This window comes from Protopterus annectens, chromosome 8.part0, assembly GCF_019279795.1.
Source record: "Protopterus annectens isolate FY-2018-M chromosome 8.part0, PAN1.0, whole genome shotgun sequence".
Lineage (NCBI taxonomy): Eukaryota > Metazoa > Chordata > Ceratodontiformes > Protopteridae > Protopterus > Protopterus annectens.
The window spans coordinates 269,022,934-269,045,399 of record NC_056741.1 but is presented as its reverse complement, the minus strand read 5'-3'; positions in this window follow the sequence as shown (position 1 = coordinate 269,045,399).

The following is a 22,466-nucleotide window of genomic DNA, read 5'->3' as shown; positions in this document are numbered from 1 at the left end:
ATTAGTTCAGTAGGTTAGGGGAATAGCAGCTACCTATTTAAGCATCTATATTACATAACCAAAATTTTAAAAGTTCGAACGTCATATGGTCGACACCATATGATCGAACTTTTAAAAGTTTGAAAATTTTATAAAAAAAATAAACCAAAGAAAAAACCTACATGAATGGTTTAAGCAGGGGGGAAGCCCCCAAGCGCCCCCCACACAGCCCGCTCTTTAAATATGCCAACTCCGAGATCGCACTACAGTGCACAAAAGGAAAATTTTCCCATTCCGCACTGTACAAAGATCTCCATTGAACCATTCGAATATTTAAAAGTTCGATCATATGGTGTCGACCATATGACATTTGAACTTTTAAAAGTTCAACAACATGATATAGACCCTTATTTAACACAGTTCAGAATCAGTATGATAGATGTTATGGTTTAAGAGATGTACTGAGTGTGCTTTGGGGGACTCCAGTCCAGGGTTAATGAGAGAGGGAGAAATAGGGAATGCTATACTTATATTGGGGAAGTGTCGCTTGAGAGATGAAGAGTTGGGGACCACATTTTCATAGAGATGTTCTAAAGGGATGTAGGTGCTTTTGGCTCATTAATGTAAAATACTGGCTCCTGTATTCATGGTCTAGTCTTGGAGACAGTTTGGTAACTTGTTTCTTTCTGCAGCAATAATAATGGCAAAATATATTTCTTTGTTATATTTTCTGGTGTTTCCTGCCATCCCATGGGTAAGAAACTTTGTATTAAACCCTTTTCAAAGAGTTCTCCTACAAGACAGTCCAGTAAAAGCCTTTGTCTTACATGCATATTATAATTGGAACAATCAGAGATACCACTGTTAAACTGAAGTTGGTAATTAAGAACTGATTTGTTGAACAAAGCTTTCTGCTCAATATATAGGAATCTCATGAGAGAAATTGATGCTTATTTTCCTTCTTTGCCTTGGTTTTAATATATGTTGTGGAAAGGCTCTACAAGAGTGCTTGAATTTTTTCCCATTTGTAATACTGTTTTTGTACCTGTACAAGGACAGCGGCTGAAGCCACAGATGCAAAGAAAGATAAATGAACGGTTTTGAAATTTGCTCATGTTGTTACAGGATAGTTGGCTAAGTGAACTATTTTGTCACCTGTTAATATCACTGCACCAAAGGTAACTGCTTTGTTACCTGCTAATATCACTGCACACAAGGTTAACTGTTTTGTTACCTGTTAATACCACGGCACACAAGGTTAACTGTTTTGTTACCTGTTAATATCACTGCACACAAGGTTACCTGTTTTGTTACCTGTTAATGTCACTGCACACAAGGTTAACTGTTCTGTTACCTGTTAATATCACTGCACACAAGGTTAACTGTTTTGCTACCTGTTAATATCACTGCACACAAGGTTAACTGTTTTGTTACCTGTTAATATCACTGCACACAAGGTTAACTGTTTTGTTACCTGTTAATATTACTGCACACAAGGTTAACTGTTCTGTTACCTGTTAATAACACTGCACACAAGGTTAACTGTTTCGTTACCTGTTAATATCACTGCACACAAGGTTAACTGTTCTGTTACCTGTTAATATCACTGCACACAAGGTTAACTGTTTTGTTACCTGTTAATATCACTGCACACAAGATTAACTGTTTAGTTACATGTTAATATCACTGCACACAAGGTTGACTGTTTTGTTACCTGTTAATATCACTGCACACAAGGTTAACTGTTTTGTTACCTGCTAATATCACTACACACAAGGTTAACTGTTTTGTTACCTGTTAATATCACTGCACACAAGGTTAACTGTTTTGTTACATGTTAATACCACTGCACACAAGGTTAACTGTTTTGTTACCTGTTAATATCACTGCACACAAAGTTACCTGTTCTGTTACCTGGTAATATCACTGCACACAAGGTTAACTGTTTTGTTACCTGTTAATATCACTACACACAAGGTTACCTGTTTTGTTACCTGTTAATATCACTACACACAAGGTTAACTGTTTCGTTACCTGTTAATATCACTGCACACAAGGTTACCTGTTTTGTTACCTGTTAATATCACTGCACACAAGGTTAACTGTTTTGTTACCTGTTAATATCACTGCACACAAGGTTAACTGTTTTGTTACCTGTTAATATCACTGCACACAAGGTTACCTGTTTTGTTACCTGTTAATATCACTGCATACAAGGTTAACTGTTTTGTTACCTGTTAATAACACTGCACACAATGTTAACTGTTTTGTTACCTGTTAATATCACTACACACAAGGTTACCTGTTTTGTTACCTGTTAATATCACTGCACACAAGGTTACCTGTTTTGTTACCTGTTAATATCACTGCATACAAGGTTAACTGTTTTGTTACCTGTTAATAACACTGCACACAAGGTTAACTGTTTTGTTACCTGTTAATATCACTACACACAAGGTTACCTGTTTTGTTACCTGTTAATATCACTACACACAAGGTTACCTGTTTTGTTACCTGTTAATATCACTGCATACAAGGTTAACTGTTTTGTTACCTGTTAATAACACTGCACACAAGGTTAACTGTTTTGTTACCTGTTAATATCACTACACACAAGGTTACCTGTTTTGTTACCTGTTAATATCACTACACACAAGGTTACCTGTTTTGTTACCTGTTAATATCACTGCACACAAGGTTACCTGTTTTGTTACCTGTTAATATCACTGAACACAAGGTTAACTGTTTTGTTACCTGTTAATATCACTGCACACAAGGTTACCTGTTTGGTTACCTGTTAATATCACTGCACACAAGGTTAACTGTTTTGTTACCTGTCAATAACACTGCACACAAGGTTAACTGTTTTGTTACCTGTTAATAACACTGCACACAAGGTTAACTGTTTTGTTACCTGTTAATATCATTGCACACAAGGTTAACTGTTTTGTTACCTGTTAATATCACTGCACACAAGGTTAACTGTTTTGTTACCTGTTAATAACACTGCACACAAGGTTAACTGTTTTGTTACCTGTCAATAACACTGCACACAAGGTTAACTGTTTTGTTACCTGTTCTGTTGCCGCAGAGAGTAAGAAAAGTAAGCTTTTGCTGCCCGGCGTTATCATCCACAAACAGAGAGAAATTAAAACTGCTTGATTTACTTGTTCTTCCTACTGCCATTTGCAAATAAGCTATTTCTATGTTATGAAATCTGGCATATATATTTTAGCATCAAAAGTGAAAACTTTGTTCATTTAAAATAGAACTATGAACATCACTCACTATTACTGCCTGCTGAAAGTTTGTTTTCCCAATGGTGCTCCCTAGACCATTATTACTTTAAGCCTGAACAAAAGTCATCTGCATCCCATTTTCTGCAGTATACACACATATACACACACATATGCACATATACTGAATGTGCACATTTTTGTGTGCCTCTGTTCGTATGTATATAGACATACATATGTGTGTGTATAAATATAGACAGACACACACACACACACACACACACACACACACACACACACACACACACACACACACACACACACACACACACACACACACACACACACACACACACACACACACATATATATATATAGGCAGAGAGAGAGAGAGAGAGTGTGTGTGTGTGTGTGTGTGTGTGTGTGTGTGTGTGTGTGTGTGTGTGTGTTCTTTTAAGAAGCTGTCTTAATCTTTTTTTTTTATTCCAAAAAAAAAATACACATTTGAGTTGATATTGAGGCCTTATGAAAAGTTAAATTTGATATTCAAGGTAAAACAGCAAACATCTGTCTCATATAAGAATTACACACTTTATTCTCCACTCCCTGGCCTTTTAAACTCATTTCTGTAGAGATGCATCCAATTACTGCATATAGCAAATATGGTGGTAATGTCTTATTTGCATTATAACAAGTAATAATTTATTCCATAATTTTAGTGCAGTTTGTTCTGTTTCTTTTGTTTGTTTGTTCTTCCTTTTAACATAGAGGTACAACAAGTTTAATCCTTTTCATTTGTATGCTTTTGTGATTGCAGCTGTCCAGTCATAGGTTGTTTGTGAAAAGTATATTGCACTGAAGTGTGAGAATGGTATAAGAAAAAGACAGAAAGTATGTATTGTGCACTTTGTTAATGTTGGACTTTTTTATGTTACCTAACATAAATGTCACGTACAATGTCACTTTGCAGCGAAAATCTTAAAATGTTACAATTTATCTTAGCCACAAGAGGGCAGGAAAATACCTTGCTGCAAAAACTGCATGCTACATATGCATCTCTTCTGTTCATTAAGGTTTTCATAAACTACGCATGTAGTACATCTTTTCAAAACAAGTCAATGCTCATTTTACACATTTTTCTGTAGTGCATGTTTATTTTCTTCTGCTCCATCTCTTTATCTGAATTCACATTTAAGTATATACACCAATATTCTTAGATGACAATTCATATTAAGTGTTATGTCTTCAATTGTATATTATGTTGGCTTCCACATTTCTCTTGTTATATTTTGCATTAGCTACCTGGGAGAAAACATATGTTACATCTATTATTAATGTTCAGTACTTGTGCATAATTAACAGGTCTTTCTTTCAAAAGGTTTCTTATTGGTTAGTCAAGCAGAACTAAGTAAAATATCAATATGAACCTGTTATTTCAATCAGCATTTAATAAAGCTCATGTTGTTACAGGAAAGTCAGATAAGTGAACAATGTTGCTACCTGTTAAAGTGTTAGGAAGCAGCGTTCAAGCAGTGGATGCCTCAAGATTTAAGAAAGTTATAGACGTAATGTTTAATCAGAGAAATTATCTCTGATTGCGTGACTTTAAACAAGTCACTTAAAGAGAAAGAGTGTTTTCTAATCGGTCATGAAGGGAGATTTGTGCTTATTTTTATACCTAGTTAATACTACACCTATATCTATATTTCTATATACAGAAGAATGATGACGTTATACTGATATATACATATAAAATGACTAATGAATGACAGCTACTACACTGCAAAATCTTTATAATAGCATTTGTGAGCTAGTACTTACTCATATCATAACTTACTTTTGCTGTTTATTTTTGTATGTGATGTTTGCATGTGTGTGTGTCTGAATGTGTGCATGTGCATTCATGCAAGTGCATGCATGTTGGCTTACTAAGAAAGTTGTTACTAAGCTAAGTGGATATACTTTAGAGTTGGAGCAGTAGATGGACATAAAGTAACAGGGAATTGTAGGTGGTCAGAGGGTAGCCTATTCATGAAAGTGGAGAATAATAGTTGAACAGAATGGAGCCTTGTATGACCCCTTTGCTTAGGTTTGAGCTGTTGGACACCTGTAAGACAATTTTACTGGAGAAAGCTCTGTTTGAGAGATAATTAGTGAACCACTATGGCGCATCATTACTGAAGTCTTCTGCTGAAAGGACATTCAGTTGTCTTGGATGGTAAGCTAGGTTGAAGGGTTATGTGAGATATATAAAGAGCATAACAGTAACAGTTGTTCTCCATGTTTAATATTATATCATCTCATAGGTTTAATATTGCGGTTGTAATACTCCTGGCTGTCTAGAACTCATGCTGATAAGGGAAGATCATTAACTGTAAATATACCAACTTTTCTAGTGTTTTCCCTAATAACTGGAGACTTGAAATAAGTCAATCTCATCTAACGCAGGGTTTGGAGATTTTGGAAAGAAGATGAATGATTGCATGTTTTCAGATTTCTGGCATGATATTTTTGGTTATGTGTAAGTTAAAATTGTGCCAAAGGGGATCAAGAATCTGCTTAGATGTTAGTATGAGGAACTGTAAGCTGAGTCTATCAAAGCCTAGAGGGTGCTGCCATCATTTAATTGTTCTAATGGGGATTATATATATTTTTTAAGCAGAGGAGAAGAATATAGGGGGAAGCTTAGAGTTTTGTTGGAGGGAAGTAAATAATCTGCCATCATTTTATGACATTTCATAAAATTCTTTCAGAAAATCATTTACTGGGAGGGAACATAAAAAGGAGTTTTGGTGGAGGCAATGTCTGTGCAGGATGAGAGGTTTAGTCTGTGACATTATAAACTATATTCCAGAATATTTCCCAGCTACTTTGTTGAGATGTTTGACTGGTGCGCATATGTAGGATTTTATGTCATGTTGTCGCTTGGTTGGTTATGCTTCTAAGTACTCTAAATCTGTTTCGTTTCACTAGTGATTCATTTTTAACGATTTATTTCTGTTATTCCAGGTATAATCTAACCTTGTGTAAAGCAATAAGCACACCTGGTTTAAAATGAAGCAGTAAACTCGAAACCTGTTTTGAAATCAGTACAACACAAGTGTAAATTATATTAACTCTTTAAGTGCAACTGTAATGTCATCTGGACATATGACCCTAAAAACTTTCAAATTATAGCATTTAAATTTGTTTGTACTAGACCTAATGATGCAGTCTGTGAAAGCTTTTTATCTCATCTTTATCATAGGATCATAGGATCATAGGAGGCTACTAGGCTATTGGCCCTGAGACCCTTATAAGCCTAGCCAAGAGTTTAGCCAATGTTTAGTCAAATCAGGACCCAATGTCCCTGTCCAGCAGGGACATAGGTGGAATCCCAGGGGTATATTTTCTGTTTCCCATCCAGTTATCGAGGTTGCACTTGAAAAGGGGTAAAGGAGTTCTCTGCTTGATGTGGAGAGGGAGTCTATTCCATAGATGGGGGAATCTCGGGGACACAAATCTGTCCCGCCAACAAGTCTTGTTGATGTCACAGACCAGGTTGAGGCTGTGCATGCTGGTTACTTCAGTGGAACTTGACTTACAGATATGTAGCAGTCCCATCAAGGTGGGGTCCATGAACGCCTTGTATGCCAGACAGAGGTCACCTCTGAGGAGTCTGTATGAAACTGAGTAGAGGGATAGGGCTTTTAGCCTATCTGTGTATGGTAGATGTTTGAGACCCTGGATTCTCCTGGTGAGGAACCTCTGTGGTCTCTCCAGCTGCTGCATGTGCTTTGCGAGGTACATGCCGAAAGGGATGTTGTACTCAATAATGGGCCTTATAAGTGAAGAATACAGGAATGTTATGACTTCCTTGTCCCTGGATGAGATACCCTTACTTATGAGGTGAGCCATATAGAAGGCTTTCCACACAACAGAAGCAACATAGTGGTCAAAAGTCAGGTTGCTATCAACCTGGGTGCTCAAATCCCTCACAACTGATTGAGTGATTAGGACATTGTTATTAATGTGATAATTTGTGGGGACATCACTCACCTCAAAGGGGATGATGATGCATTTTTTGGTATTCAGCTTGAGGCCATGTTTCTGGCACCAGTCAGTTGTCTGTGTAAGGCACTCTTGGGGGATGTCCACATCACTAGGGGAATTGATGACAGCACCCAGCTTGCAGTCATCTGCAAACTTGGTCAGACATAGCCCACTGGTTTTGACCTGCACCTTTAGAAAAGTATATCCTAAATAACAGAGGCCCCAAGACCGAACCCTGGGGTACGCCACTTGTTGCAGGTCTACTGCTTGAGGTGCCTCCCCTATTTTGACTACATGGGTTCTATCCGTGAGCTAATTTGCTACCTATCTACCCATCTGGTAACATATGGATTGATGCCTAGTTGAGTTCCCAAGTGGGGAATAGTGTCAAAGGCTTTGGCCAGGTCATGGTAGGCAGTGTGCACCGTCTTCCCCTCATCCATGGCTTTGGTAATTGTCTCAAAGAAGTCAACCAAATTTAAAAGGCATCACCTACCCTTGATGAAGTCAAACCGTGTGGGATCAAGTGTTTGGATGTTGACAATGTCCTTGTTGATGAGGTTCATGATAATCCATTTCATGGCCTTGCAGATCAGCCTGGTTAGGCTGATGGGTCTATAATTTCCCGGATTGGTGGACACTCCAACTTTGTGTAAAGGGATGACCATGGCTGTCCTCCACTCAGCTGGAATGAAGCCAGTACTCAGGCTTTGGTTGAATACAGTACCTAGTCGTGCTGCAAGTTCCTGCCTGAGTTCATGTAGGATGCAGCCTGGGCTGTTATCAAGTCCCTTGGAGGCAGTACTTTTGTCTTTGATAGAGCAGTGATGACCTGTTCCATAGATATAAGGGGAAAGGGGCAGGTATTGGGGATGTCCTGATTTACTGATGGGGGCACAGAGGGGTAAAGTTTTTGCTGAATCTGTCAGCCAGCAAGTTTGCTATATCTACGGTATTTGCATATGTGGTGTCCTTGACCACCAGTTCTGAACAGATCTGGGTGCTTCCTTTGAGGTTGTGGACATATGTAAAGAAGGGCTTATGATTGTCTTTAGTAGATGTGGCCAATTTGAACTTGAAGTTTGCTTTGGAAGATTTCACTTGTGCACTTATTTGCTTGTTCAGGCTAAGGAGACATTGCTTCCAATTGGGCACCTGCTCCTTCGTGGTCTTGGACAGCAATTTTTTTCCTTTTGTTATAGAGTCCACCAGATAGGTTTACTCCCTTGCAGAGGATGATTTAGTCATGTTGGGTATGCCTGATTCCATGCATCTATATAAATGCTCATATAGTCCTTTGGTGTAGTTTTGGATATTGGTGCCAGTCCCTACAGAGGGGGAGGGGACTGTGATGCTGTTTATACCATCCCTCAGGAGGATGTAATCAACTTTGGAGAAGTTTTTATGTCTGATCCTAGCTACAGGGGGGTTGGGTGAGATGGTGACTTTGAAAGTTACCACTTTGTGGTCAGATCTTACCAGGGATGATGCTACTATAGGGATGCTGCAGTGGTTACTCATGTTGGTTAATACCAAGTCCAAGATATTATCACTCCTTGTTGGGGTATTGACTAGTTGTTCCAAGGCAGTTGCATTGACAAAATTAACGAATTTCTGGGCATTTGTGATCTGGCATGAGTAGTTCTTCCAGTCTATGTTTGGGAATTTAAAGTCACTGAGGATCAGGGTAAAGGGTTGAATATTGATAGAATCGAACAGGTCCAAGTAGGTGGATTGGGCATATTGAGTCAGATTTGGGGGCCGGTAGCTAGCTATGATTTGAATAGGGGTCTTATCAATGGTTAACTGCACCTGGAGTGTCTCCTGTGTGTCATACTGTTTGACCAGCCTGGAGGGGTGTGTGTGTCTTTAATGTATATTGAAACTCCACCTCCTTTGGCTTTACTGCCCACAGTTTGGGGTCTGAATATATGATAGGATGAGTAACCAGGTAAGGGTGGGGTGCTGTCTGCAGCTTTGAACCACGTTTCTGTGACTGCACAGATGTCAGCATTTTCCAGGGTTAGGAATGCTTGCAATGAGTGCAGTTTCTTGTTTAGACTCCTAGCATTTCACAGCATGACCTTTATTTTGCATTTTGTTGACATTTTTATGTTGGTAGTTTTAACCTCATCACTTTTCCTAAAAAAGGCACTATAGGAGAGTCTTTGCCAGAAGCCTGAAGCCCAGGTGAGACAGATGCAGGCCATCTCTGGAAAAAAATCATGGTCTGTCTATCATATCTTCCCAGGCTGTCAGGTATTGGATCCCCCTGGAATGACACCAGAAACTAAGCCGATTGTTAAAGTTTCTGTTTGTATTGAGGCATCATTCTGGGCGATGGCAGAATGCTGCTTAAGGCTAGAAACACACCTGCTTGGGACACAAAATCAGCGAGCTCACTCATGTCTCTCTTCATATAGTCCAGAGAGGTGCGTTTCAAGTCATTCACTCCAGCATGAACTATGACAGAGTCATAACCGTACCTGTTGTTGAGAGACTTGTGTGCGTGTGTGATGTGGCAGATTCTGACACCTGACAGACAACTAATCGTGACTTTCTCCTTATCCAGCCTGGTGAGAGGCACATCTGTGTGTCTCACAATGGAGTGTCCTATGACTAATATGTTGGGCTTATGGTGATTGTGAGACACAGGTGTGTGGACTATGCATGGTATGTGGTGTGGTGAGCTGTGGGGATCATATGTGTTTTTGCCTCTGAGGTCTCCTTTTTTTGGATATGTTTATGTGGAGGACCTCTGCATATGTAGGTGTGTGTTGTGTAGGTGTGAGTGGTGTTTGAGGTGAAGTGATTGTACTGACAACCTTTTCAGTGCCAGATATACTGGCCTGAAGGGGAGAGAGCTTGGACTCTAGGTTCCTAATGTAATCTCATCTCTCACAAATTGTATTCCTAGATGGTAGGAGCAGATGTTTGCCCGTGTACATAAGGCAGTTGCTACACTGTCTCAGGATGCCCATATCAACCAGACTGGCAGGAGAAACTGTAGGAAATTGTCTATCTATATTTGTCAGAATCTGAGGGAGAAAGGCCAGGGAGAGCTAAGGGGTGGGCCTAAAGCCCAAGTGCTTAAACCAAAACTAAGAGCTTGTTTAGAATAACACTTAACAATTTAGACAGGCTATAAACAAGCAGTAATAAATGCAACAGAATAGATGCAGTAGAATACTTTAGAGAACAGGCTGCAAGTAGCAGGAAAAAGCAAAGCAAGATGAAGTAACAGAACAGTAGGAAGAAACACAAATTAGAAGAATATAAGCAGCTGAATAAAGTTTTTTTTTATATAGAGCAGAACAGAAGATAACTCAAGGTTAAAAGACTAAGGGGTTTGGCCTTCCCAAATGATGTTTGTATTAGATAGGCTGAGCTAATGAGATGGGACTGGGAGGAGTGTCCCAGATCAAATTTACAGTAGGGGTGGGGTTTCAGCAGAGATCAGAATACAATGCCAGCAAATATATAAATAATTCAGTCAAGCAAAAATAAGACAGTGCAGAACTATGAACAGTTAAAGTGCCAAAAAATATACTTAGCAGCTTCATATTTCCAGATTGTTTGAGAAGCACTCTCAGTCATAACACAAGGAGATTCTAGCAATGGTATGCAGGGGTTTACAAAAAGGGAATATTTTTTATACCAGCAAGCCTTGAGACAGTCAGATAACACAAGAGCTGTTAGACCAGTTTTACCAACTTTAAGAAAAAACAGCAATAGGGTGTGAAAAAAGGTTTCAGCAGAGATCAGAATACAATGTCAGCAAATATATAAATAATTCAGTCAAGTAAAAATAAGACAGTGCAGAACTATGAACAGTGAACTAGATAAAAATGAGCAAAAGCACTTTGAATTGAAAGGAAAGCATAGTCGACAGTAGCAGTAAACAGCTAGAAAAAATTTTTTATTGTAAGTGCTTTCATTAAATCTGAAGAAGTTTTGACATTAGCCAGAACTATGAACAGTTAAAGTGCCAAAAATATACTTATCAGCTTTATATTTTTAGATTGTTTGAGAAGCACTCTCAGTCAGAACACAAGGAGATTCTAGCAATGGTATTATTTGATCAGGAATGTGATCCATGTTTTGTCAAGCCACTCTTGTTTTTGCATTTTCTGCGTTTTGGGTTTGGCTGCACATTTGCCTGCTGGAGCTCTTTTTTTTCTAGAATTTAAAAAGTCATGTGATTCTTTTAGACCAATCTGAGATTAAAAACAACAAAGACAATGATGAAGGAAGCAAGGTGCTGACCAAAACACAGAACCAACAAAAACAAAGCAGCAGTCCTTAGAGGTAAAAATAAATAAATAAACCAAGGTTGGAATGAACAGCCATTTATTCACATACACATAATTGCCAAATGTTTGAAAAATAAGCGTTTTCATCTCCCCTGGACTTCATCAGATAGAAAAATGAATAAAACATCCCACCTTTCTTTTTATATATAAACCCTTTCCCCCTCCTTTAATTGAACAATTAACCCAATGCAAACTCATTAACAACCACAAAACACTTGCTAAAATTTTACTTGGTTTATACATAAAATCCTACTTGTTTTATACATATAATCTTTTAATTAAAAATGTATTAAAAATATATATATTGTTATTGAAAACCAAGTTTAAAACCATGAAATAAAGATTGAATGTTAAAATAAAAATAAACATCACAGTATACAAAATGTTTAAAATAACCTGTAACCTAAGAATAAACTAAGCTAATCCACCCTATTGCTGATCAAAACTGCCATCCAGTGACCAAATCCCTCTATTACACCTACAACTTAGCAGCCCTCATCTTCAAAATAGGAACAATGGATATATGTTCATTAAGACCAGGAAATTGATCGGCCTCCAGTACCAGCTGCCAGTAAAATTCCCTAACTTTGATTCTGGTCTCCCAGGGGCCACCCCGGGGATCCTGTTCCACCTTTTCGAGAACAAAAAAATTTCATCCTGCATCGGCACATGTCAATGCTTGTTTGTATGAGAAGCACTCTCAGTCAGAACACAAGGAGATTCTAGCAATGGTATTATTTGATCAGCAATGTGATCCATGTTTTGTCAAGCCACTCTTGTTTTTGCATTTTCTGCATTTTGGGTTTGGCTGCACATTTGCCTGCTGGAGCTCTTTTTTTCTAGAATTTAAAAAGTCATGTGATTCTTTTAGACCAGTCTAAGATTAAAAACAATTACATACTAAATCAATTTAATTTGAACAAGTAATCTATAGTTATGACTTTGTCACTCCACTATATAGCCCATTTTCTTTCTAACAAATAAATAAGGAAAACACTATAAACTTAAACTTAATATTACATTTTATTGGTGATTATTTAACCTGTTTTGTGAAAAGCTCCTGTATTGACAATATATGTCTTTATTTTTTTATATAACCTCAGTTGTCAAATCCCCTTGTTAAACATTTTAGAAAAAAATATTGTCAACATCTACAAATAAAAACATGGCACCCTTATGCACATCCATATGTCTAAATATGGCACTACATTATCTACAACAACATATACCACTCAAATGCAAACTGATTCTGTTTGTAAATTTCCTAATTGTTTATCTTATAAATAAAAAGAACCACATCCACATAGGTTCAGATATGTCACCCATTCTATATTACGTCATAGTTCTCTGATACTGTGTGTGTTTCCCCTATAAAACATGCTTGCATTGTGCACAGGAACCACATGCACAGGACCCAGGGAAATATATTTCCTTCACCACTATCTTTGTTAACTTCTTATAACTCGCAAAGTACTGTTCCAATTTTTTCCTAAGTGATAACCAAATAGACAGGTCTCAGATAAAAGTGAGGCAAGGCTAATATTCTTGAAGAATATAGGCCAATGGTATTAATTACCACCCTTATTTTAAAAGTGTTACTATGGTAATTATTTCTCACCTATTTTATTACACTATATATGATGGTCTCTGCCTAACTTTGTACCTGTACTTGCTCATAACCAACTCAACCGTATTCAACTTTGTACTGAATGTTTATTGTAATTTTTGCTTAATCTGGAACTTTTCTCCTCAGGCCTCCACTGAAAAAGGGCTTCCTGCCCAGTCGGAATAACCTGGTCAACAAATGTGAAGAAAAAAAATTTAAATAAATAAATAGTTCATTACAAATTGAGGGGAAACCATATTTTTTAGGTTCTGTTCTTTACCTTAAAAGTTCTTCCCTACTTAGGGTACCTTCTTTAGCCTTAAGTCCCTTAATGTAATCCTTGTTGTGTCCTCTGTTTATAAGCCCCTGCACCAAATCATATATTTCACAATTGGCTCAATTATCACATGTACATATTAATCTCATTAACATGTATTTAAACTAGGGGTAGTAGATAATACCAATTGCCTTATAGAACTCAGGGACAATAATCTTGCCCAGTTTTACAAGAAGCCTTTCAATTTGGATACTGAAAAGGAAAAAAAAATAGATCAATACTTTGTGAACTATAAAAGATTATTTAATGAGATTAATGATGGAAACATATGCTCCCCCTGTGTCCGATTCAGGAGGTACCTGGACACAATGCAAGCTTGTTCAACAGGGGGTACAATTTACTACCCACAAGACCCATAAGATATTTAAGATCAGAGAACATATAACGTAATGTAGAATGGGTGTTACATCTGGTCCTATGTTGATGTTGCACTTTTTATATGCAAACAATTAGGCAATTTAAGAACAGAATCAGATTACATCTGATAGGCAATTTAAGGGCAGAATCAGATTAGAGATGAGTGGAATATGCTTTCATACATATTGAAGTGCCCTACCTAAATATATGATTCAACACCATGGTGTCAGATTTTTATCTGTAGGAAATGGCAAAAAAAGATGAAAAACAAAAACGCATAGATTGTCAGTACAGGAACTCTTTACAGACACGAGCTGAATGATCACCTTCATAATTCATATTAAATTTTTCCTTGTTTATTTAATAGAAAACACAATATATTGCAAATAGATGAAGCCATGACTATATGAAATAACTTGGTTTAATATAGAACTATTTCTAATCTAGGATTGGTCAAAAGTAATCACATGACTTTTCAAGTTTGGTGTAAAAATGGGTCTTCATGTTGTTTTATATATTTATTGATTTGGTTAACACTAAAGTGGAACCAGTTCATTGGTTGGGATTATGAATTAACTGGATATTATTGCTTCTACTTGCTGGTTTGTTGTGATTTTCTTATGTCGGCTATGAATATATTGAACCATGAAATATCTAAGGTCCATGCGTTTTTGTTGCTTTCATTTTGGATATACTGTGTTCATACTAGACCTTAAATCAGCTAATTACTTTGTTGATTTATATGCATTAAATGCAACACAGAATGGATTCTATCCCTCACCTCAAGAACAGAATTTCTGGACTGATGTGTGACATGGAAGACTTCACTTTTTTTTGAACAAAGAAGGATCTAGTCTCATGTAACTGCTGTGGAAGCAGTGGCCAGCAAATCACAAAAACACCATATGTTGGAAGATTGAACAGTGATTTAATCAACTAACTATTCCAAGAGACTCAGATCATATGTTTCGATTAAAAAGTATTTGGCTACATATTTGCAAAAAAACTGGTTGTTTAGGGGGGGGGCTCTGTGGCACCTAATCTGCTGCAGGTAAGGATGACTTGATCTTGCAAGAACAGTGAAGGATACAACATATGGCTTCCACAATGTTTATAAAGGCACAGTTAGTATAGTATAATAGACAGACACCTAACTGTAATAATTTGATTACTGATATTCACAATAAGATGGAAATGTTTAAGCAGCATGCAGGATATATAGGTTGATACTAGGCCAATGACCACAGAAGCCTTTTTTAAGCTTGGTCATGTGTCCCAAATGTATCCAACAAGTTTGGTGCCCTATACATTATTTTTAAGGCTATGTGTATGCTAGGATATGTGTGTTCTAACATTTGCAGTTTGACTCTATCCATTAGAGATAATGGTGAAAGTCCATGGATGAATTTCTGATTTCTCATCCACTGCTTGGATAGGGTCATGGAAGCACTTTGCTTTACATGGATGGGAAGCCTGTTCAAAAGAAGGGGTAGTCTCTGAGAAACATACCTGTGCTTCTAACGGGTCTGTATCAGAACACCGAAAGTTCATACTTTTGAATGTTTTTACATCGACCCTTATATAGCAAAACAACAGATAACTGAATTTTTTCCTAGGGAAATAATTCAGTTGCCCATTTCTGTCATTTTTCTATTTTCAGCGCTGTGGTGGAAAGTTAAGGGTCAGGTTCAGGTAAGTGTGTGATTGGGCATGGGTTAGGTGAGCTAGGGTTAGGGCGCGAGGGAGGTATGTGTGCGATTGTGTGGACATGAGGGTTAGGGCAGGTTAGGTGAGTTAGGGTTAGGGTGCGGGTGAGGTGAGTGTGTGATAGTGATGGACCTTAGGGTTAGGGTTTGGGTTAAGGTAAGTGGATAGTTAGTGGTGTTTGTACAGTTTAGTGTAGGGTTAGCTGTAAGATTTTGGGTGTGTGTGTGTGTGTGTGTGGATTGCTGTTTGTTTGGTGTGCTTGTGTTGTGTGTATGTGTTTTGGAATAGCAAATTTTTTCCCTAGGACAAAATTCGCTGTTCTGAATGTTCGATGTTGTCAGCATTCGCTGATTAAGGGTCGATATAAGAACATTCGAAATTGTGAACTTTCAGTGTTCTGATATAGACCTGCTTCCAACATGTCTGGTTTATGTTGCAGGCAAGGTTTAAGTCCCTGGATCAGGTGACTCTTTTTCAATTTGTTTTGCATATATGCAAGAGGTCCATCACAGTGGAAGTATGGGATTCCTTGTATGCCAGGCATAGATCACCCCTCAACAGTCTGTAGGAGGCAGAGCATAGAGGTAGGGTTTGAGGCAATCTACCAAGAACATGCTATTAATGCTATGTATTCTTTTTTGTGAGGAACATCTGTGGACATTACAGTTGTTGCTTGTGCTTGGTCAGGTACACACTGAAGGGGTCATTGTAGTCAGTGATGTTTCTGATCTGGAGTACAATGGAATAATGACTTCTTTAGATGTAGATGCCATACCCTTGCTTATAAACTGAGCAACAAAGAATGAGTTCCTTACTGTCCTAGGCATATGTTGGTCAAACGTCAAGTTATTGTCTACATAAGTCCCCAAATCCCTGACTACTGGGTCTACTCTTAGGGCTATCAATGAGGTAGTTTCCTGGGGTAGCTGAATTCCCATGTATTTTTTGACACTATGACTGCTTCGGGTTTACAATATCTGCAAACATAGCCAGCCAGAGTCCCTTGACATTGGCCTTGAGTTCCAATATATAAATGCCAAAAAGGAGAGGACTCAGCAATAAGGCTTTGAGGAACTTCACTAATGACTGACCTTTTTATGAAGATAGACTATCTATCTTAACTTCCTGCATCCTATCTAAGAGCCAGCTGGCAATTCAGCATGTAACATATGGGTTTTTGTCTAATTTTATGACTTTGTTTACAATACCCAAGTAAGATATTGTATCAAATACCTTGGTCAGGGCAGGATAGGTAGTATACATGATTTTGCCCTTGGTCAATGCCTTGGTGACCTACTCAAAGATGTCTACCAGACTTAGTAGGCATGATCTTCCCTTGACAAACCGAGTGGTGTCGAGTCCAGTGACTGGAGGTTTCCAATGTTATTATTAATCATTTCCATGATAATTCTTTCCATGCCTTTGCATGAGACTAGCCAGTCTAATGGGCCTGTAATTTCTGGAGTCCATAGAGGGCCCAGATTTATGCCTGAGGATGACTGTTGCAGTTATCCATTAATGTGGCATGAAACCTAACTGGAGGCTGTGGTTAAATACTGACTCTAGTACTCCTAATAGATTGTGATTCCTGCTATGCATGAGGCATCCTTGGATATTACTATGGTTCATTGATGCAGTGTTCTTAGCCTTGGTAAGTGTGTTTAAGACCTCTTCCCTAGTGATAGATTTATGTTCAATGTTAATTCTTAAGGGGTGACTGGGGAAGAATGGGGGGTAAAACTGGAGCTGCATTTGTTAGCCAGCAGATATGCTATATCTTCAGGCTCTGTGAAGGTGGATCAATTCCCAGTTAACTGTGCACATTGTTGTTTATAGCCTTTGAGGATACAAACATAGCTAAAGAAAGTCTTGTAACTCTCCTTGGCTTGAGAGGCTATTTTTACCTCAAAATAGGCTTTGGTAGATGTGATTTGCCCTTTGAGTCATTTGTTTAGATCGATGAGTGAATGTTTTTTCTTCCTGGGCATTGCATTTCCTTACTTTTGGTATGACTTTGTTCCATATGTTTTACAGCATAAGTGGCTTGTTTTTTTACTTTCTTCTGAGCTTCTTTCTGGTAGGCATGGCTGTCTCCATGCATTTATTAATATGATCGTATACAGCATATGTGAACAATTCTGCAAAGGCAACTGTGTTTTCAGGGTTTGGGTGGGTTTGAAATTTAGTTAGGTTGTTAATAATAGGAAGTTTGCCTTAGGATAATTTCTAAATACTATGTGATTAGCTGGGCTCATGAGCTTTATTTTTATTTCAAAGAAGACAGCTTCATGGTCTGACCTTATCAGGGAGAACATTATACTAGGAGGATGCAGCATTCTCCCATGTTAGTTAGGACCAGGTTCAGTATGTTAGGTCTCCTGGTAGTCATGTGAACTATCTATACAAGAATGTTAGTATTTACAAAACCCAGGAATCTCTGGGTCTGCAGGTTTGGAGTCGTGTATGATTCCTAGTTTATAGTGGGGTACTTAAAGTCACCCATGATTATAGTATTGGATGGAATGATGAGTGTCTCAAGAAAGTTTAAGTGTGAGCTATGGGCTTCCTCGGTCATAGATGGGGACCTGTAGCTAGCAAGGATATGGTGTGGGACTTTGCCTATTGTAATCTGGATGTGAGGAAGATCATGCTTGTCATCCTGTTTGACTAGCCTTGAGGTGACCTTGTTCTCGATGTAGACTAAGACATCCGTACATTTATTCCTTGCCTGTGCTGGACTAAATGTGTGGAAGGCATTGCAACCTTGAATTGCTGAGGTGCTTTTCATGACTTTGAACCATGTATTGGTAACTGCACAGATGTTTGCATTCTCCATGGTAAGGAAAGCATGCAGAGAGTGGAATTTCTTGTTTAGACATCTGGAATTGAGCAATAAGACCTCTAGATTCCCTTGCATTGGTTTTGCTATGTCAGAAGATTTGTCAGTATGTCATTGTTCAAAAAAGGCACTATGGAGAAGGACAATGTTTTAGCCAATATTCGAAGGCCAGTGAGAACTGGTGCAGACCATCCTTGGAAAAGCAATGTGATCTGTTGACTACATTATCACATGCTGACAAATACTGCACACTCTTAAAATGACAACAGAAGCTGAGCCAATCATACAAGTCAGTCATCTTCTGTTCATGTTGTGGCATCATCCTTGTTGAAGGTAGAATGCTGCTCAATGCTAAGCTCATAGCAGCCTGAGACACAGCCTGAGTGCTTCATAATATCTCTCTTCACATAGTCAAGGGAGGTACATCTCATGTCATTTACAACTATCTGGATTGTGACAGTCATACTAGTACCTGTGGTCAAATGACCTGTGTAAGTGATCTGGCAGATCCTAGTCCCTGATAGACAATAGGCTGTGACTTTCTCCTTATTTAGCATGGTGAATGGGACATCTGTGTGCCTCATAACAGAGTTTCCTATGACTCAAATATTGGGCTGTTTGGTGGCTGGGGTTATGTGCTTTGAATTTGAATTTCCATTTAATTTGGCTGTATATGTTGTGGTGGGTGTTATTTTGTAGTGTAGGTACAATGTTTTGGTGGTGTTTGGGGTTTATGAAGATAAATAAGTGCCTCAGCATATGTAGGTCTGTGTGTTTGAGCCATACTGTGTGTGGTAAATATAGACATGCATTTCGGACAACCTGGTCGGCATTATGTGTGCTTATATGTGAGAGTATTGCCTCCAGTGACATTGTGTAAATACATCCCTCACACCCCATATCAGTTTGTTTGAGAATAAGGTGGTTGTCAGTTGATATAAGGTAATTGCTATATTGCCACAGGATGCTCATATCCATCAAGCAGGCTGAGGAGACAGCAGGAAAGTTCATGCCAATGGTTTCCAGATCTATTTTCGTAGTCAGTCAGTTGTTAAAAGAGTGAAGTAGTTTTAGGAGGATCTACTGCTAAGTACATGGAACATTGCTCATCCTTGTGGAAACTAGTTCTCTTCATGCAGATAAATAAAAGGTTAGTCTTGCTGGGTCAAAAGTACAGAAATTCAAGAATTAATTTCCAGTAACAAATACAGAGAGGCAAATTACTCAATAAAACTACCTAGAAGGCTTCCCAAAAGTGCAGAACTCAACAGTATATTACTAGGGACCTTTAAAGTTATTTAAAGTGCAAAAATCTACAAGTAAGCAAAAACACAGCAGTAGCACTATAATATAGTTAAGAGATTTATTTTATTGTTTTGCATTTCAGTTTTCTGCCAGGAATAGAACAGGATTAATTTAGTACGCTCTCAGAGTGTGGAGGGGACTTCAGACAGATGGGAAATCTTGGAAAATGAGCAGGAGATAATTTATAGTGAATGAGGTTTACTCAAAAGCAATGCTGGTTTGATGGGTGGGCAGTCAATATTATGGGTTCAAAAGTACTTTGACAGCATACACAATTGACACTAGCAATGAAAGATGGGAGGAAGGGAAATGGAAAATCAGCTTTTCATAAGAGACGGAAGACAGAGACACAGGCTTTTAAAACCACAACAGGAAAAGTTGTGGAAAATTCAAGCTACAAATAGCAGAGTAGCTAGCAAGGGATCCAATCAAATAGTGCCAGTACTGGAGGTCTGTGACTTCAGAATCTGTAGGAGGTCATAGTTCTCTGAGCTCTGTGACAAGTCAATGACCTCAGGTAGGTTAGAATTTCAGAATGTTTAGCTTTTACAGTTGTGGGCAGGAAAGAACTGTAACTAATCAGTACTTAATGCTTCAGTGGGAGGAGGGCAACTGGGGCAGACACAAAGAAAAGGGGAAAGGAGGAAACTAAACAGGAATGCACTGGAAAGCAGCTTTAGGCAGGTAAATGATATGCAGAATGTTGTTGTCTTTTGGCTTTTCCCGGTTAGGGTTCGCCACAGCGGAACTCCGGTCCGCTAATGATTGGCAGTAGATTTTCACGAACGATGAGGTGCCAGCTCAACGTTCAACCTTCAACGAAGGCATGCCCATTTACGCATGTCTTTCAAACGCCCACCCAACCACGGGGAGGACATGCAGACTCCACACAGAAGGCACTCCCTGCACTCCAGCCGCGAATCTATTACGCAGAATGTGAAGCTCAAATACTGCACCAGGAATTTACAGTAGGCCCACTGTATCCTAAGGTACCAGCCTGTGCATAAATTTAACAGTAGCACTGTTTATGAAAAAATGCAGTAACAAGTGACTAAATGAGCTCAAATCTGGCAGTACTTCACAAGACTTCCCCAAAGGCAAATTAAACTGCAAGATTAAGACCCAGACAGAGTTCAAAGTACAAACAGTTAACTTTTGTAAGTAATTCAACTTATTCAGATAGAAGTGTACTATAACCTATAAATGAGGCTAAGATCTTGTAGTAATTCAAATGATTTTCTCACAACTACAAGTGAAGTTACAAGACTGAGGTCCTAGAACAAACTAAAAAATTAAGACAACTTTTTGGATAAAATATAAAAAAAGCAGAAAAGTAGAAACACACACAGTAGCATCATACAAGTCACTATAAGTTCAACTGAAAATATTTAAGCAGAATTGAAATAAAAGTTTTTTCTCTCCTTTTTTTGTTGAAAATCTTGTTTCTCACAGTTCACTGCTTTCCATGCTACTCAGTCTTGAATAGTACTGTTGAAATTGCTGCTGCAATAAAAAAAAAACATAAATAAAGAACACATAGAGAGAAAAACTAAAATTACACCTGTGATTTAAATGACTTCTGAAAGGGCCAAGTTAACAGTGAAAAAGTGAAGTGGGATTTTAAATTCAATATTGAAACAAAGGATAGACATGATAAAAGAAATGTGAGGCTCAACCTGGCCACTCAGTTTTGCAGTATGGGGTATCTCTGCAAAACTGTTAGGGTCATCTGTCACAGAAGCTAAATAAAGGGGTGATTCAGAAGAAGTGTCACCTTGTAATAAAAGATGGTCTACCCCTTTTGTCACTACAGATATAAACAAGGAGGTAGAAAGCATTGGCCTAAGGAATTGATAACTTGTGTGGATTTGATAACACTCTAAATGAGTTGGTTATTAACATTTTCATCTATACATTGCCTGTAGATGATTTAAGTCTTTTGAACAAATGTTTGTCTTTTGTACCTAGCTATTATGTCTATGAAACTTAAACAGTTTTTGTTTTTAAAAAAATGCTGCTTGTTAAATTTTACGTTATATTATAATAATAAAAAGACTGATGGTATAATTGCTATGACTATAGATGTAGTGCCTTTTAACTTTAGAAACCAAAAATGTCACCCCCCCCCCCCATTTTCATCAGGCTAAACATTTTGAAGAAAAAGCAATGAAAGACTTACATGGCATATCAGCCTCACAAAAATAATTTAATTTAGTACTTTCATCGTTATACTTTTACTAGACTCAAACAAAACTGGCAGACAAATAAATTTATATTAAAAAATCACATGATTTAAACCAACAAATTCTTCACATTTTCGTCTTCTAGTATTAAAAATACTTTGAAAGGATGTAGATTCATTTAAACCTAGTCATTTGTCAGCTCCAAGTACCATTTGCCAAAAAATTCCCTATTCAACAAATAGACCTTTGCCTATAGCTTTCATTTTTGATCATCAATTCAATAATAAAAAATTCAAAGTTATTAAAAGCAGGACAAGAAACCCCATGTTTTGCTAATGTATCTGTGGCCTTCCTTTGGATAGAGTAGAAATGTAAATTGATTTGTTTGCTGGCTTTGTTTGATTCTAAATAAGTCTAGCAACACTGTAAAGACAAAAGTGATACATTAAATTATTCTTGTCAGGTTTCAAGCTGTTTTTGTTTGCTCTTGTTTTCAATACACACTGTGGGTGATGATGATGATACATTTTTTGTTCTTTATGGCATGTCAGTATTTTTCTTTCAGGGCTTTA